The sequence below is a fragment of the Ischnura elegans genome, chromosome 10 (assembly GCF_921293095.1).
Source record: "Ischnura elegans chromosome 10, ioIscEleg1.1, whole genome shotgun sequence".
Taxonomy (NCBI): Eukaryota; Metazoa; Arthropoda; class Insecta; order Odonata; family Coenagrionidae; genus Ischnura; species Ischnura elegans.
The window spans coordinates 5,640,487-5,659,219 of NC_060255.1; the positions used below are offsets into that span (position 1 = coordinate 5,640,487).

The 18,733-nt window shown below is 39.2% G+C and overlaps 1 protein-coding gene across 2 annotated transcripts in view; it reads right to left on the minus strand.

The window, feature by feature from the left end:
* LOC124166612 (serine/threonine-protein kinase NIM1) overlaps positions 1-17,034 on the minus strand; it is a 167,512-nt gene extending 150,478 nt beyond the window's left edge. Inside the window, exon 1 of one of the 2 annotated variants that reach the window (XM_046544209.1) lies at positions 16,832-17,034. The gene's annotated coding sequence lies outside the window, so the exon portion shown is untranslated. The remainder of the gene's footprint in view (positions 1-16,831) is intronic. The other variant, XM_046544207.1, reaches the window with a different exon arrangement.
* Between the last annotated feature and the right edge of the window lie 1,699 nt (positions 17,035-18,733).

Here is an 18,733-nt window from a genome sequence, read left to right on the forward strand (position 1 = left end):
AAAAAGTAACCTAAGTAGGTGTTTCAGGCTAATAAATTACATACTGAACGCATGACATCATTATGAGTACCAAACGGTGACGCTTTTGCCATTGAAAGAAGGAGACAATTTTATGCACGACTCAAGGTTTAAATCTTTTCTTGCCGATTATCAAATGAAGCAGTTTCATTGAGTTATATCTCAAATACTCAGTCTTTCAATTGCAATTTTCACTAAAGTTATCGGATTCAACTTTTTTCCCAGAAACCATGCAGTCCTTTTCTCAGTATACACTTCAGTTTGACAGTCGGTTTAACCAATGAATATTTTGGAGCAACATTCCGTATCGGCGTGAAACTTTCGATACTTGAAGTCATTTTTAACGTCATGACGTTGGAAATTCTAAGCAATGCCCTATTAAAATGTGAAGTCTTTAGAATCTGAAATGTCACCGTACAGACACAATTTGAGGCCTCGCCACGCTAAGCCCTAAATGAATACGGTCCCACTTTTCGTTTTCCCTTTTGAAAGAAAATTTCATCTGAGTAAATACGTACTCATTATCATCCTTTCATGAGGCCCCTTACAGTAGACAGCCTCGATTTACGATACCTATCCTTTAATCAGGAGGACCGCTCGTTCAGCGAATTCCATCGTTTGTTGGGTCTGCATTCTTTCTATCCGGACGAAGAATCAGTTTTCGAATAGCATCAGCGCAAGCTAACGTTGCTATGCTAAAATTGTGTAAACAAATGAGGTGCAAAATGGCATAACTAATTACAAATCGCATGAGTGGAAAGAGAATGGACGAAATTTAAAAGAGCAAAATTAGCTCAGATAGTACGCCGAATCCAACGTATGTCGGACTCATCGTGAAAAGGGGGTCCACTACACCTACACATATGTATATGACTATATCATGGGGCACAAATACTCGTGTGTATATCAATAGTTTGAGAATGGGAGCAAATCCTCTGGTTCCCCGATTCATTTGTAGAGAATCTGCGACGAAAGGTCAAAGTGGAGTGCAAGTGGTCATAGGACCATGCGTGACCTCGTTGAAATGGCAGATTCATTTTCTTATTCTGGAAAGAGGGAAAGAAACTAATTGCTGCTCCGCGTATTTGGACTTGGAACCCCTTTATGCTGGCACGCTACGCTTGCCGAATAATTGAAGACGCTCGAAAAGGTGAAAAACCATTATTTAAATATTTTATCTTTAAAAATTCAGAAATTCCGTCGAAGGCCTCAAAGAAATGCGACAGACCTATAAATACTTCCACGATTGGTGCGAAGGACACGAATATAACGCCACTCAGTTTGAGAGGAGAAAAAGAAATTCTTAATGATATGGTGTGAAATGACTCTCATCATTTCCTTTATTCAGAACTTTGGTTGAAATCGTGAAAATAGATTCGGTATAGCTGCGGTTTGAACGAACGATATTATTGTGATTGACGCTTTAAAATGGCATCTAATTATTCCACTTCTTGCTCATTACATATTTTTGTTTTGGAAATCGACGACTATGATGCTATATTTCTGTTAGACTCCTGGGGATGTGAGATAATTGTGAAGACTTAATGGTTTCACGCATAAGACTTCTGTGATTTTCCGGCAGTTATACTATTTACCCTTTCATGCCCTCAATTGAAAAAAGCTTTTAAATGTGAGTGCCTGCCTTAATAATCGTTCATGAGGCGATTTGGGACGTTGATTTCATACACGACCCCTTAATTGCGCCACCAACTTAGGATTTCGAGATATGTCAAAGTAAAATCACAAAAATTGCATTTTATGGGGTTTTCGGAGATAAGTGCATCTTGAAACGACAGTCTTTACAATGTTTATTACAATTAAACAAGTGAATTTTCCAGGGTACTTGGTAAATCATAACTGATTATTAGGTCGTAAAGTGCAAGTTTTTCGATACAATCTCCATTATTGAACGTAAGAATTGTATTGCAATTTATGGAAAACGTTTTACAGTGCTCAAAGACCGGCCTTTATGGGATACGCCTTCTATATGGAACAAACATAGCTTTTGCAAATATAAAATAGGTTCAAATTGAAAATTTCTCGTTTTAATAAGGTGTAATAAAAAGTCGCGGCATTTTTATCGATATACGCCAATGATTAAAATTAAAGTCATAAAAATCAAATAATAGAATTATACATTTCCCACCCATATGTATAAGGAAAATATGTCTATATATGTAGTATATGTATATGGAAAATATTTCTTTTTTCACTTTTGTGCTAAAATATCCAAAACTTTGAAGCTAATGAAACGATTCCGTGGACCCATTCCGGTGGACACAATGCATCTCAACGCGCCAAGGCGTTTATTTCTCAACAGCTAAAAGTAACGCAAGCAGATAACTATAAATTTAACAAAGGCTACATTATAAAAAGCATTTAACATTGTCTTTTCAGGTTAAATGGAAGCTTGGATCACGAAATCGTAAAATAGGTAATATTTTCAGCGAAAAAAAAACCCTGGAAATGCATAGAAACTTAACACACAACCCTACGAGAAAAACACCCGATTCCAAAAGTAACCACAACCATTTGCAACTCATCCATGGACCTAAATGTAATGTAGTCAATCATGAAAATGAATAAATTGACATTCACTGGCAAAGAGGTGAACGAGTCTAGCTGGCACGTGCAAGCCAATGGAAATTGAGAAATCTACTCAAAGAAGATCATAAATTGACATCATGATAAGGATGAGAGGTCTATTTAGCCTCACCACTCTGCGTCTGTATAATCACAATGGTGCAAGAAAGGTAAATGGTATGGTGAAACGCATTCTCTGGACAAATACGAGACGGAAACCCTTAAAATAAGATGAAAAGGAAAAATTGCACCAGTTAAGTCAACACACCCATGAGCTAGCGAAAGAAGAGAGCTAACACATAATTTAGATTTCAATCCGTGCACGTCGAACACGCGAGTCGCGGAAGGTAACTCGGGATTTCCATGGGGTCAGGGTCTCCATCACGGCCGACGTTTCGATAACCGACTCGTTCATCGTCATCAGGGCATCGCAATGAGGGGTAGGGCATTTCGATGGACGACTCGTTCATCGAAACGTCGGCTGTGATAGAGAACCTGATCCGGTGGAAACCCCGAGTAACCTTCTACGATTCTATACGCCGGGGTAGCCTGCGATCATTCTTAACATACCCACCCAAAATTAATAAAATGCACACTAAACCCTCCATAACCACCACCACCACCACCGTAATTCCAAATTCTCACATTAGGATCGACAGTGAATACACGAATACAACATGAATCTGAGTTTAATGTACGTTGAACACAACTCCGTGGTTGATTTTTGGGAGAAAAAAAAATTGCGAAAAACAAATAGCCTACATTCAACCACGCAACCAAAAATTAGAAACAAAAATTCACGAAAATTGCCACCAATTCGAGGAGTCAGTGTCATGATGAGGATGAGATTTAGTTCGAATTTCATTACGAACGGCATACAACACGGCAATCGTAAACTAGTAATTGCAAGTCGCAGATACTTAAACTTTAATTCAGAATAATAGCTAAGGAAATATCCGAAAATGTTGAACTTGGAGAGCCACGCTGTGTGAAGATTACCCTTGGACATCGAGGTGAAAAGACAATGAATAAATAGAAGGGTCACAAGAAACGATAGAAAATAGAAATGCGAACGACATTTGAGAGATATTGAGAGATATAAATAAGGAAAAGGCGTGATGGATGACTTCCGTTCACAACAACATAACTCGGCATAACCGATTTCAAACTACACCGATTAATCACAAATTCCTTCAACCAGATCACTGACTGCGTGTCAATCGTGAAATAGATTGTAAAGAATTGAACTATAGTATTACTGCCTCTCTATACACAACACTGTATCCCTCTCAACTCATTGTTAATGACAAGAGATAATTGACCTTTTTTCACCTAATGGCATGTTCCTCACTCAGGTTATGCCATTCTAAGCCGTTGAGAACCAACAAGCGCTCTTTTTTTAGCTTTCCACACCACAGTTACGCCAAGTTGAGAGACAAGTTATGTTGTGATGAATAAGGCTTTTTTATTCTGACAAAATATTGCAATCTCAAAACGGCAGTTGAAGGAAAGACCGAAGGAACGTGGCGTGGTGAAAGTGGAAGTTAGAACACTCTGACAAACATCGTGATGGACAGGGGCTATGAAGATCTCAGTGATGCACAGCACTGAAGAACAGAAGAGAAGGAGCTCATGCGAAACTGGTCGCAAGTGAGATTCATCAAAGAAGATGAACACGAAGGCTCTTAGTATTCTGACATTCTCAATATTAGTAGAGAGGAAATCACAGAGGTCATCCCAGGCCGATTTCCAGGAGGTAATGCTCACACAATGACCACATCCGAAACGGCAGAGGAAGCTTCAAGAGCGACGTATTTTTTCACGGCGTATTTTTTTCGAGGTTATCAGTCGGCGAGGAGTTTTTTTTATCAAAGAGACGTCTCGTAAATTCCGCCTCCCACGAAGTCAATGCGAATGAGATCGTGTTTTCCTTCTTAATCCTAACCATCCTAATCGACCCAATTTTCAAAAGTAGCGTCAGAGTTGATTTGGCGTGTTTAAAACTTATTCCAATGAAAAACCAAAAGACTCTGAAGAAAATTTCTCCGATTCCACAAGTTTTACATGATCGGAATCAACGCTTCGGTAACCAAAATATGTAGAGGGTGGGGAACGAGAAAGAATTATGAAAGGATAGCGATGCTAATTGCATAAAATTGATTACTAGGGCTTAATAGAGTTGTCAATAGTTTTCATTTCGTCTTAGGATTATCGATTTTCAAACCAATTTAATTCAATTGCAAAAAACAAATAAATACTGCATCTACTGCTTGAATAAAGACCAGGAAGAAGGAACGTTAAAAAAAACTTCAGCATACATAATACTTTTTCTTCAGAGCAGACCCACTCCAACGCGTTCTGGTGTCAAATTGAACAGTTAGAAACAAATGGAGAATTTCTTCAGATGGTACCATTTTTCATCATAGCAACTACTACGATCTCACTGACCCACCTCTCTGATAACAAAGAAGTTTAATTGCTGTTACTGACACTGTTTTCCGAGTAGGTTAACCAGGGAAAATATAAACTCAAACCTCAATATCAAACCCGCTGTTAGAACAAACCAGGTTCACAAATGGAAGTTCTCAAGTCTTCCAAATATTTTCAAATGAAAAACACCAATCCTCCTTCACTGGGACTCAACAACATTCGTAATTCAGATGTGGCCGTTTATTTTTTGAAGCAATTAAATCATCTTAATAATGAATACAACAGATGAAAAATTCGACCAAAAACACGAGAACAAAAGCCAAACCTTTGGCGGCAACCTCAGGGTCAAAAATCACAATTTAATCATCCAGTTTATTAAAGTGCGTTCTCTTCATTCCATAATAATTTTTCGATTCACAGAACAACTGTTGCGAGCAAATAATAGGATGGGGGTAAGGGTATACCACCTATCCTGCAAGTAAACATTATTAGCTTATTTTTTAGTATTGGAGTGAAATAAATACACTAAACATACTTAGCTTATTTATTTTAGTTGCTAATTACTAAAGTTAACAATTTGACTATAAATAGGAGCCACCAAACAGGTGAAACGGTAGTAAGAATTACTATGCCACCAACAGCTACATTCCTTCCACACAGAACTCACTCATGCAGGAGAAAAGGTCTTAATTTAACTGTATAAAGCTATCTGCGATTTGTACTCAACAGGAGATTTACCTAGTGACCTTAAGAAAAACATCTTAATTCCCATACCCAAAAGGAAGAGAGCAGAGAAGTCCAAAGACTTTAGGACTATAAGCCTGACGACACATGCGCCGAAGATTCTGACAAGAATCGTTTACAAGATAATAGAACGAAGAGCAGAAGAATTCCTGGGTGAGGACCAATTCCGATTTAGGAAAAGCAGGGGCACAAGACAAGCAATTTTGGCACTTAGGCTGCTCATATAGAAGAGAAAGGATAAGGACAAACCGACTTTCATAGCATTTGTCGATTTCGAGAAGATGTTTGATATCGTGGAATGGAATTCAATGCATAAAATTCTGAGAGAAATCGGAGTGCTCTACAATGATCGTAGAATTGTTCATAGTTTGTATACAAACCAAGTAGCTGAGATCAAATGTAGACCCAACTGTGCAGAAGCAAGAATAAGAAAAGGGATGAGACAAGGGTGTGAACTTCACCCCATAATTTTTAATGTTTACATCGAGAGAGCCATCAATGAAATCAAGGAGAAGGCTTAGGATGTCAATATCCACGGAGAAAAAATTAGTATGCTGCGATTTGCTGACGACATAGCAGTCATAGCCGAGACAGAGAAGGACTTGAAGAAGATTTTGACAAATACGGAGTGGACAATGGCCAGGTATCAACTGAAAATCAACTAAAAGATGATTAATATATTAATATGCAGCAAAAGAGAGGAGGCTAAAAGAAACATTAACCTAGGAAAGGATAAGCTTGAAGAGGTGAAAAGGTTTTCTAACCTGGGAAGCCGAATTACCACCGATGGACCATTGCAAGAAAGAAATAGTCAGTAGAATAGCGCAGGCGAAGAGGGATATCTGTAAAAAGAATCTTCTTACAGCTGAGAATACAAGATTAGAAGTAAGGAAACAATTCGTCAGATGCTACATGTGGAGCATGTTACTATATGGAAGCAATGCTTGGACGTTGATAGCAGTAGAGAAGTCAAGAGTGGAAGCATTCGAAATGTGGTGCTACCGAAGAATGATGAAGATAAAATGGATCGACCGTGTCAGTAAATAAGAAGTGCTGAGAAGAGTGGGAGGAAAAGAGAAGGCTCCTAAAAATCTTAAGCAGAAGACAGGAGAACATAGTTGGCCACATTTTGAAGCATGATGGCCTGGTGAAATAATCCTCGACGGACAGTTGGAAGAGAAGACGAAGGGCAAGGGACGGCCCCGAATGAGTTAGGCAGGACAAGTTATAAAGGATGTAAAAGAGAAGAAATATGTCGCTATGAAAAGGCTAGTCGGCTATAAATGCTCTGAAAACGAAATGGTTACGTGAGCAAAACGGGTGCTTTCCGGAGTTTATAACATAGAGTCATATTAATCGTTAGAGGTCTATGATGCATGTCCAATTGATTATTTTTAATCAGCTATTAATTGGTATTTCATAAGCTAAACATCCATTAATTCAGTAATTGATTGGTACTCAGCCATTTCCCGTAACTGAAAGTCCCTAAAGAGAATATATAGTTTTAGATTGCTGTTAGGTAAAAGGATTATGAGAATCAAATTTCTTTACTCACATTTTCGTTAATAAGGTATGTACCTTTAATCAAACTAAAACAGAATTTCCCAACAAGAAGCATGGAAACTCTTGAAGTTCCGTTCCTCGAAAAGAAGGAATCCCGCATTAATCGCCGTTGATTTACTGAGGAGTCCGACCCGATTAACATTTGCCAAGATATGCAGCATTGGAATTCGCTTAGTTTCTCTGAATACCATGAGGGGCGTGGCTTTTGAATTGCAAACAAAAAACACTCGCTCCAATTGCCATTTTTTCCTTTGTGGATTGCGGTGACTCATGGCCAAAGATAAACTTATGAATTATCAAATACACCGACAACAGATGGACAATTTTGATATCAGAGTTCAAACGGATATACAGCGATAAAAAATAGGATATTATATCCATCCATACCGCATCAAAATTCCTACATGAGCATGACCATACGTTAAGTGGATATAGATTTTTTTAAATTTTAAAGTCACTAGCTATCGCATTATCACGCTAATCACGACCTCATAAATCAAACACTTGGAATTTGAAGCGTACAATGAGTATCTGCCTGCTCTGAATTTAGAGTCAGGTCGAAAGATATTTTTACACGATAAGTAGCGAGTTTCGTCGATAACTTTCGGATTGGAGAGTCTCACGCCCCAGCGGTTAGTGACTGCTAAAAGCTGGCATTAAATGATATCACTAAAGTTTTGAAAACAAGATAAAATGATGGCCGATTCTGATTCCCGCCCAAAGTCACTGAATTTTATGCAAAAAGTTCTGCTTTCCACGTGTTCTCGTAACATTATCACTCGTAGTTGCTACTTGGGATATTGGTCAATGGTAAAATGAATACATACTTGTGAAATTTTTTCGTAAATTTACTTGCGCACCTACGAGGCTAAAAGATTTAAAAATTATCATTGAAAAGTATGACACCTTATAAGTGATTTTCCAATTGTTTGCTGATTTTAGTCATAATTCTTTTCACCTCTCTTTGACAACTGATATATGCTATCAAGGAAGCCTAATTTATTACAAACTCTTACTTATATTTAAATGCCATCGAAGCACATACACTATCTCATTGCACTTACTCAATCAGCCAAGTTAGGTTGAGCTGCATACACACAACTTCATCAAAATGTTCTTCAAAACAATAGAAGATGATAACTCCGCTTTCTAGGTCAAATTAAAATTGATTTATGTGAACAAATTGATTACAATGAACGAATTGGAATCAATGAAATATTTTCTGACATAAACGTAAAAGCAGCAGTCGCTTATATTTAAAAGCAGTTTGAAAAGCTAGTGGTGAAAAGTTGTCAAATTCTAACTAATTAAATCGAGTGAAATTCACACAATTTGTCTTTTCCTAGAATGAAAATTTATCTTGCTTTAGTGTGCATCAGCAATCAGCATACTGGCCTGGCATTCTAACCGCTTCTTTCTGCTATTAGGAACATTGTGTGTCCTAAGTTTGCTCGTTAAATAATCGGAACTATACAGAACATGTTCTTCCCTGGTATTTTAAGCATCAATTTTGAAAGCTTTACGTAATTTATTACCTTTAAATTAAGTAAATCGTCCCTGCTTGTATATATACTCGTTCTCAAAGACAGGACAAAGATATACTTAGATGCGTTCATAATTTTTTATATGCTGCACAGATACAGCCAAAGTTTGGCAAAAAATTACAGGATAAAATTCTCGTAATAATCGTTTCAACGTCCACCTTAACAAGCGTAAATCCAAGGGTGACACTCAATAATTCCACAAGAAGCGCAGTGAACAAGAACAAATGCAATTTCATGGAACGACCTCACGTAAGAGCATTGAACACAAAAAGCAAAGAATATTGATGAGATGAAAAGAAAAAAAAGACGAGTCAATCGTTCGAGATAAGCTAAAATTTTCTTATTGGCCAGAATTTCGTCCGCGGAAGGTGGGTAGGATACGAGATTGAACCCTAGGAAGCGATATCCGGAAAGCGTGCTCGCTAATCTGTCAAAGAAACTGACGAGGTTCATAACACAAAGAAAGCGGAATGCAAGGCAACAAAATTAAAGGACTGTTCAGGATGAGGAGACAGAAATAACAAAACAAAAATATCGATCAGCAGAAAACGAAGGCGAAAAGAAGTACGGGGGCGATTCGACAGCGTCTTCTATGAGATTGATTAATAAATTATAAAAATATACCTTTATACGATAAAGTATTTAAAAATGTTCCTTTCGAAAGAATAAATCCAAATAAATGAGCAACTTCCCTAAAATTGATTAATTAATTTTTAAAAATATGCATTTATAAGATAAGTTATTTTTCAAATATGCCTTTCGAATAAATGAATCCAAACAAATGTCAAGCGCTTAAATATTATAGTAATAGGAAATTTAGGAAGCATAACCGTACACGTAATGATAAATTTCCGTATTCCGCGGAAGTACGAAGGGTTTCCAATTCATATAAATTGGTATACTATCAAAGGAGGCACTTACTGCCGAAGAAAATCATTTTTATACACCGAAGAAATAACTTAATGATTCCAAAGTTAATGCATTTACCAGCTTCAAAATCGATGGCTTCACACTTTAAGTTTCGGCGTGAGTGGTGATTTCACATTGCTAACACGACCCTCAAGTTGCTATTGTCTGTTGTGTCGTTGTCTTCTATACACCCATATCTCTGGAGGCATAATTACACGCCTTAATGCCTTAGCATCATATCAGTCGGGGGTCCATTTAATTGTACACATAATGAGGAAAAACCTTTAATGCACGTAGAGTGGAATTGCAACAGCGCGGAGGAGAAAAACTATCAATAGTGACGACCATTTCACCAGGACTAAAAAAAGAAATACCAGGCGACAACCGAAATCACTAGGAATTGGTGGAACTTTATAACACTTGAGGCTTCAATTGCAGCCAAATGTTTAGCTGACAGCTGCTCACACGCAGAAAACGGTGCGTAAAACGGTAGGTATACGTGCAAGCAAGTAGAAACTAAGTAACATGAAAAATGGTCAAGGAGTTAGATTAGGCCAAACAAGTGGACCTTACATTAAAATTTACTAAAACACTCAATGATCGTCTCGCATCAATGAATATAACCACGGCAAAACTTGTTCAACAGGACAACGCATGAAACCGCAAAAGATACGGTCAAATTAACGTTGATTGAAATTGAATAAATATGAAGAAGATGCCTGGAGACAGAAAGAAGCCTGCAGTTACGCTAATGACGTACGAACACCCTATCGTGCAATTTTACTTTACTTACCAGCTAAAATAGAGTACAAAGAGATTCGCTATGTTACTACTCGAGCTTCTACATTGAAATAAATAGCTTTAATACCCATGCTTTCTAAGCACTAATTACAGTCCCAGTTCCCTTGGAAGACAACTAACATAACAACAGCAAGAAACCGGCATGCGACTGATTATCTTTGTTATATCAAACTCAATTAGCCACGGAAGAGGATTGCTTATAATGAAAGTCAGTACGCCACAAGGAGGCGGAGGAGGCATGACCTTAGATGGAGGAGGTGCTTATCAGAGCGACCATTATGACTCTCTAAGGAAATGGTCGCGGTTACGAAGTTCAGCGAAAAAAAAAACACTTTCCTTCCAAGTATTGGAATGTCAAACACGTAACACTGCACCTTTCTCAACAATGATCGCTCACAAATCATCCATCATAATATATCATTATACTTAACGAGATCGCCTCATAAAAATCACCAATCAGTATTTACCACTTAACGCGTCTCGAAAGCTTAGTAACTAGCATCTTAATTCGCAGTAGGGAGATAACTCCTGCAGCAAATTAAAACCGTGACCGGTTTTCTACATAAATGCCAATAAATAACAGGGTCACGTCTGCGTTGCATCAATATTAGCAACGATGGGCTCATGAATGATGAAGAAAGATGAAGTTGAGTCGAGGGAGAGGAAGAAGGTGCTCCCAGAGATGAGGATGAGCATTTGAGTGGCTCACGCCGGGTGGGCGGCTGGAACCTCGTTACGGGCGCCATTGTCGCTCAATTAACTAGAGGAGACTGAAGTAGAGTGACTCCATAAACACGGTGAAATAATTAGTGCCGCCTTCTCCCATGGGATTGAGCAACTTCTATGCCGGTCCAAATGGTCAGGGCTGGCCGAGGAGTATTTGAAATACAAAATACTAATTACCGTTCCAAATGTATTTGAAATTAAAATAAAAAATACCTTCGATTTGGGTATTTTTTTAAATAAGAAACAATATTTTAAATACCTTTTAAGATATAAAATACATTTGTAAGGAAACTTAGAGATCTTTCTTAAAAATATAACCCGCAATGGCACGTTATTGATAGTTGCAAACATGAAGAAAACGATTCTAAAGAAAACGAAGTAATCTCATAAACATAATGTTACTCAAATGATATCAGAGGTACTTCATAAGTATTTTGTAATTAATTTTGTAAGTAATTTTACAAATGTATTTTTTTCAGAATGGGAAAATACCAAAAAATCTGTATTGGAAATACAAAATACATTCATATCGTGTATTTGAAATACCGCCCAGCCCGGAAAATGGCGTTGGGATCGCATTCCAAAAGAAACCTCCTCCAGCGTGTATATATATTTAGAGAGAATACCTCCTCATTACATATATTTGGTGTACACTGCCGCTGGAAGGTTTACCATGGCTCGCCTTGAATTTTACGGACTACGCCTCTTGAAATCGGAGGGTAATCCCTCGCACTACCCCGAAAGGAAGTAAAACTGATGAGATACGATCGGGCGGGGAAGGAAGAAAGGGGGATGTCATAGAATGCGCCACTGTGGCGGAGCGATAGAGATAGTCAATCATTCGTTTCAGAAAATGCTTCGGGGAAGTCAACGGAAAATTTAAAATGCATGCGCTAGAGTTTTCATCCATTGAATTCCGAAGAAAAGGAAAATTAGATACCCTAGTATCAAGTATATGCGTGTGTTATTGGAGAAACTTAAGATTATAGATAGTTTAAAAAAAAACACTATATACGTGAAAAAGAGGAGGACGTTAATGCGTACTAAGTGACAATATTGGGGGGTTATCACTTTTGACTCTCTTTGAGAGCCTAACATACATCTACATCCACGAGGTACCATGAGTCCCGCCCTTATCCAGGGAATGGTTGTTTGTGTACGTTAAACTGTTAAGAGCTTAATGATCCCTATGTAAAAGGCCGTATAGAGCTGTTTTCGATGGTATGGAAATAAATAAATTAATAGGGATTCAAAAGAACAATTATTATGCTATGAAACTATGGTTGAGAGTGGTATTTCAGTAGATGAGCTTTGTGCTACCTACTGACAGAGGGTTAGAGAGAAGTGGGTTCATATCCACGATGAACCGCTCTACATAAACTAAGCTAGGTTTATTGCTTTGAGCTGCGGTGAGTCACTTCCCTGAGAGAGCGGAATCCATGGCATGACCGGGGTGAGCTCTAACTTCACCCAAACTAACCATGTCATTCAAATACTGCATGCAGGTGATTGATCTGCCCAAGCCAAACATCATAGAGGTAATTTAAGTATACCGGGACTAGCCACGGTGACAACTTTACGTGAGTCACCCGAATTGCACAAACTGTGCGAAAAATCCTTTTAAAAAATCATTTGCCTTGACGGGGATTCAAACCCGGATCTATGGGCGTACCCAGCAGGGCAGGAGGGTGGCAGCTGCCCCCCCCCCCCTCCCTAGAAGCAAAAATCGCAAATGTCTTTAAGGAAAATAATATTTTTTCAAGGAAATAATTTTAAAAACTAATAAAGAGCTGTTACAGTTTCCTTAAAATGTTGGTTTCATTCACCTTTTCCATGCTTAAATCTTACCTATAACTTGAACAACCATAGCTTGCCCCCCCCCCTCGTTTTCATCCTGGGTACGCCCTTGCCAGGATTCCCTGACTTCAGGAGATCCCGGTTCGTATCTCAGTCAAGGGGAATGATTTTTCTGTCGGTGAATTTCTCGCACCCTACAGGTGGTTCGCAGGGTTTTAAGAAGATATGACCTTCAGGTTGAATCAATGGATGAGAAACGACAATAAAGGCCAAAAGAGAACAGGAACATGAATTTAATTCGAGCAACGAACATGTGTAAACATAAAAAACCAAGCTACAACAATCAGGGGAGGATTTAAGTTGCTGTTTTAGGAAGAGGGAGCGGTTCATTGCTTTCCGTAGTATTATGCTACTCCTCTAAGTGATAATGCTTATGAGGTCTGATATGTGTTGACAAGTGGGTTTTAGATATTCATCAATTACTTTTAAACGCTGTCTGTTATGCTGGTGAAATGAAACTTTCCTTGAATAGCCACCTTGAAGATCATCTATATTCTTTCTTATTCTTCCAGAATTTACGACGAGGGGCGGCCTCCCCACGTTTAATCGCCACTGACAATAAAACATGAATTTAAAACAGTATGCGGCGTAAATTAATGATAAAGTGGTCGAGATAAAGGAAAGCATTCCCGATAATCCATCAGCCACTACAGTGGATAGGGATTTGACACATTCATTGTTAATCATTAAAAAAATACTGCTTACGATCATCCAATTAGATTGCATGACGGAAGCACAGCACAGGCTATATACAAGAAATTCGTGAATTACGAATAAGGATGAAGTCTTGAGACACCCCTTAGTAACTCTTTGCAAAAATTTCCCCTAGCGAATTTCTGGAAGAAATTACTTTTCGATGCAAATGGTCATAAATTTTAAATAATGCCCAGGGAAAATTTCGGCACTTAATGCTGAATGCTTCATAGTGATTTGACGCTACTTTTCAACTACGCTTTCCTAATATTAGGCCAGCACAACCCTATTTACGTAGGAACACTTGAAATCCATCCAGTGGCGCCGACTCCATGATGCATGAGGGGGGGAGCCGAGCCCCCTCAAAAATTCGCTATGGTTGGAAAAAATGTGTCAGACTTGCCGATTTTCCCCGGATTGTCCAGATATCGAGATTCGAGTTATCAGGGTTCTAATGTTGGTCAAATGATTCTTCTAAAATTCTTTAAAAAAACTCAAAACTCACTTCTTATAAAATTTCCCGGGGCAAGATCCCTGATTTGGCCCCCAATATTTTTTTGAAAGTCGGCATCCATGAATCCATGCATTGTTATGACGGGGGAGAGTGACAAGGTGATCAGATTGGAACGGTTGCTGGCTTGTTAGTGGGTTCGTGCTCCAATGTTCCCTCTTCAAATCTCGGAAGTGCAGGGGTTCTATTTGACCTGATGCTTAGTTGAGTGGGAGCCGCTATAATTGCAGTCCACCGAATGATCCGCTGCCTCCCTTCAGTGCAGTGGTATGCATGCATCCAAGGTCAGTCGTCAAGAGAGAAGTGATCAAATCCACCCATAAATTTGAAATGGTCATATTTCCCTTCCCCGTTGATAATTTTTTCAGATTTTTAAAATTTAATTTATTTCCGGTCCACAATAACCTTCAAGCATTTGATGACACTTGCCGCTCGTTACTTTGCTGAATATTTGCCGGCATACCTATAAGTGTCAGATGAGGTCCTTTTGAGCGGTGTCACAAATTTGGTTCGACCATTAAGCAATAGTATTTCATGGATGAAGTTCCTATTCTTTTTTAATATATTTTTCATAACATCGCCACAGAATTATCTCTCGTAGAACATGGAGTACCCACGAAATATCGCCGAAATTTCGTTTCACTCCGCGGAATGCGGAATATGTCAACGTTACCCCCCCCCCCCCCTCCGAAATACCATCAAATTTTCGTCAAATCAAATCAAACCCGAATATTTTTCCCGCCACAGAGTTTGTGGTTCCCCACCGATGGCCTCCGCGTAAGCCTTGTTTTTTGTATTTAGGACAAATAAAGAAGTAAGAAAAATGGGGATCTTCAAGAAGAATGGGGCAGAACGAGTCTTAATCACCCAAACCAACCACTCACTCGTCTTTTGAATCTCGCTTATACGCTGAGGAGGAGTTACATTAACCGAACATAGGGGGTATGTTGAAGGTGTGCGTACTTGTTGTAAGTAGTTTCCGGCTGATAGAAGGTGTTCAAAAATTGCTACAGGTGAAACGCCGATGCTCAATCTTTTAAGCCCTTCCATTCATTCCTCAACGGCGGCCCTAAAAGCTTCAGCTGTCCATCGCCTCCTCCAAATATCATATCGCGAAGAATACTTTATACTGATTGACAAATTAGAAGCAATAGCAAACAATTTCGTCAGAAGGCAAACAATAAATTCAGAAAAGGAAGTGCGCCCTTACTCTCAAGAAAGAACAGTAATTGAGATGCATCTATAATATTGCACCTTCGACTGTAAATCAAAACTAGGGGGGGGGGAGGCATGGCCGTTCAAGTTATAGGCAAGATTTGAGCATGGAAAAGGTGAATGAAATCAACATTTCAAGGAAACTGTAACAGCTCTTTATTAATTTCTAAAATTATTTGCTTGAAAAAATATTATTTTCCTTAAAGACATTTGCAATTTTTGCTTCTAGGGGGGGGGGGAGCAGCTGCCCCCTCATCCCCCTCGCTGGGTACGCCCATGTACCAACTGTAAACAGTGTCACCCCAAATCCAAGTGCCTACTGTAATGACAATCGCCGAAGGACAAGTGGATGGGAAGACTAGCAAAGATAGGCCCCTCACGAGGTTGAAGCGAACAACCGACGAATTAAGCAGCATTTATTGATAAAACGAAACATGAAAAGGTTAATTGAAAGGATAATTAAGGGCAGAGATGCAGAGCCGAACCACTCTCAGAATTGCCGAATAGTGAAGGTGATGATACAAGTCATGATACTAATGCTTCAACTATGCAGCCTTGGACTTAAAACGGGACAGACTATCAGCACATCATAATGTATTTAATCTTATGATGCATAAGCTCAGGAGTGGAGAAAAAATAAGTGTCAGCAGATACAGATACACAAGCGGCTAGTATAGCTTTGGTATAAAAAGTTATCCACTATCTCAAAAAAGATGCCGCTTGGAAAACAAAATACTGATGGCTCTGCGACAGACTTCAGTAACTTTAATCGCAAAGCAATACGCAGATATATACTCCCATTAATCTGCAAATCTACCAGATAAGTAATCCCACAAATACAAGCGCGAGAAAAATTTTCCCTAATGAATTCGAAAACCTTGACCTCAGAGGAGCCATAATAATGTCAGAAGGGTTTCTACAGAAACATGCCTTTGAATCTAACAATGGCCTAGCGTCATTATCCATGGAAATGAACTGCCTACAGCGTAATTCCCCAAGTTACTATAAACATGCATGTAAAAACAAAACTATGGTCACCAAACCAAAGCTTTGAGGGCAGTATGATGGCTTTACACATGAAGACACGTTATGTTCACAACCTAGCAAAGTTAGGATGGTCTCTCACTCATAAGTTCGTTGTTCTAACGTGAGTAGAAGGCGCAGAAACAACCTGGAAAAAGCATCGGCGAAACGAAAGTCGAGGGAGTCATCGGAGGTCAGGCTTAATTGCACTCACCAGTGGGCAAGAGGCGACCGGGCTTGAGTTCGACGTGTACGAGTGCACCTCAGGAGCCGGGATCCCGATCACATGGGCGCTTGTGTTGACCAGCTGACAGGGGCTCATCCCCACTGCTTTACGGACGGAACATGCTCTCTGCCTTCTCCGCCAACTCTCTCGAACCACTCGCCTTTCCCAACTAGAGCGAAGTACAAACGAACCATGGCGCCCCGGCCGCCAATTCCGCCAACAGAGATAAAAAGACGCGATAGTAGCGCTGCCTGCACGACTTATCCACCAACTACTCTCACGGCCGACGGCGCTCGGTCCGACAGGCGGTCAATACGAACGCGTACATTTTGTGGTTGGCCGTCCATTAGCAATCGGAATACGTTTTCCGTTTTTAGGTAAAATTGCTAAGTTCTTGGCATCAATAAAATGTTAGAGAGGATTTTTTTACAAATTTCGAAAACAGGCCAACGCTTGTTTATGATTCATGAGTTCAGTGGCGTAACTAGGAATATGCTTTAGGGAGATGGCCTGGGGTGACTACCCTCCCCTCCCTAGGCAATTGGGGGTCCGGAAAAATTTTGACGTATAACATGCCTGGAAACACATTTTACATCATTTTGGCACTAAAAATTAACTTTAAGCAGATGCTGTTATTATTTGTCTAAACTAGACAATAGTTTTAACAATTCTTTTATTTCTCTGAGGCTTTGGGGGGGATCCCTTCATCCCACGTTGCTACGCCACTGCATTGGCAGATAACCATAATAATAATGCGATTTGTACAAAATCTCGGTAAACAAGTGTGGGAAGACATAATAGGTTATGTGAGGATAGAGCTCACCCTGGAATAAGTTCCCAGCCAACAAATTTCACACGTTCATGGTGGCCCAGGGATCAGTTGGATGATATTAAGTTTTGAGGGTGTCCAAGTCTTCACTAGGACTCTAGGAACAGAAGCCAAACACTATTCACTAAGCCACCACAATCCCTCTGTGCAATAACTTAAAATGAGCTGTGGTTACTCTATACTAGATGCAACAGGTGGATAAAAATCCAACTAATTGTAAGATTCGACAGGGTTACACCCTCAAAGTCAAATTGACCAGCCTGAGACTTTATTTCCCAGCATTTTGAGGAGGATAGAAACTCAAAAGGACAAAACGGAAGGGGCACTGCCATGATTATGAGCACAACAATGCCTCCTAGGTAAGAATACGAGAGGAATGGAAGAAGCTCACGCCATTGTTAAGGCGATGGGAGCTACCATCAGCAAAACCAATTTGATGCTGCTAGAGAAAGGGAAGATCCACCTATAGAAGTGATATTTTATCTAGGTAATATATATGATAGTTATAACAGCATGAACACAAAATCCATTACTCATACAAATGTGCCTTCCTTAAGTCTGGAGAGGAGGCTTATCATGCATCCCTAATAAAATGAAACCTTAAATCTTCTTCTTTCTATGGAAAAACCTGGTATTGCTGGCTTTTCTCAAAGAGTAAGCAACAAAGTCAGTGGTGCTAAACTTAAAAATGTGCATGACTTGGTCTTATTTTTCATCCCATGTCTTCTCTTTACACAATTCAAGATATTAGAATCAAGTCATGAATAGATGGCTTGTCGACAACAGTTTTGCTGGCTCTGCTTCAGGTCAAAATCGTTGATAGCCAGTGAAACTGTTGTCCACATACCAACTGATGTGGAAGAACACCCGATAAAGATGCAGAGATCAAACCATCACCGCAGAAGCCTTCACTCCAACAAGTCATGAATAATTTTCTTTGAAATGAGAAAAAATTTATAAGCGATTTACATATTTAAAAAGTCTTTGCCACAATTTACGTCTCATGTTAAAGGGCTGGTGAAGCCACTTTCAAACATGCTGCAGTCAGAGTGAGTTTATTT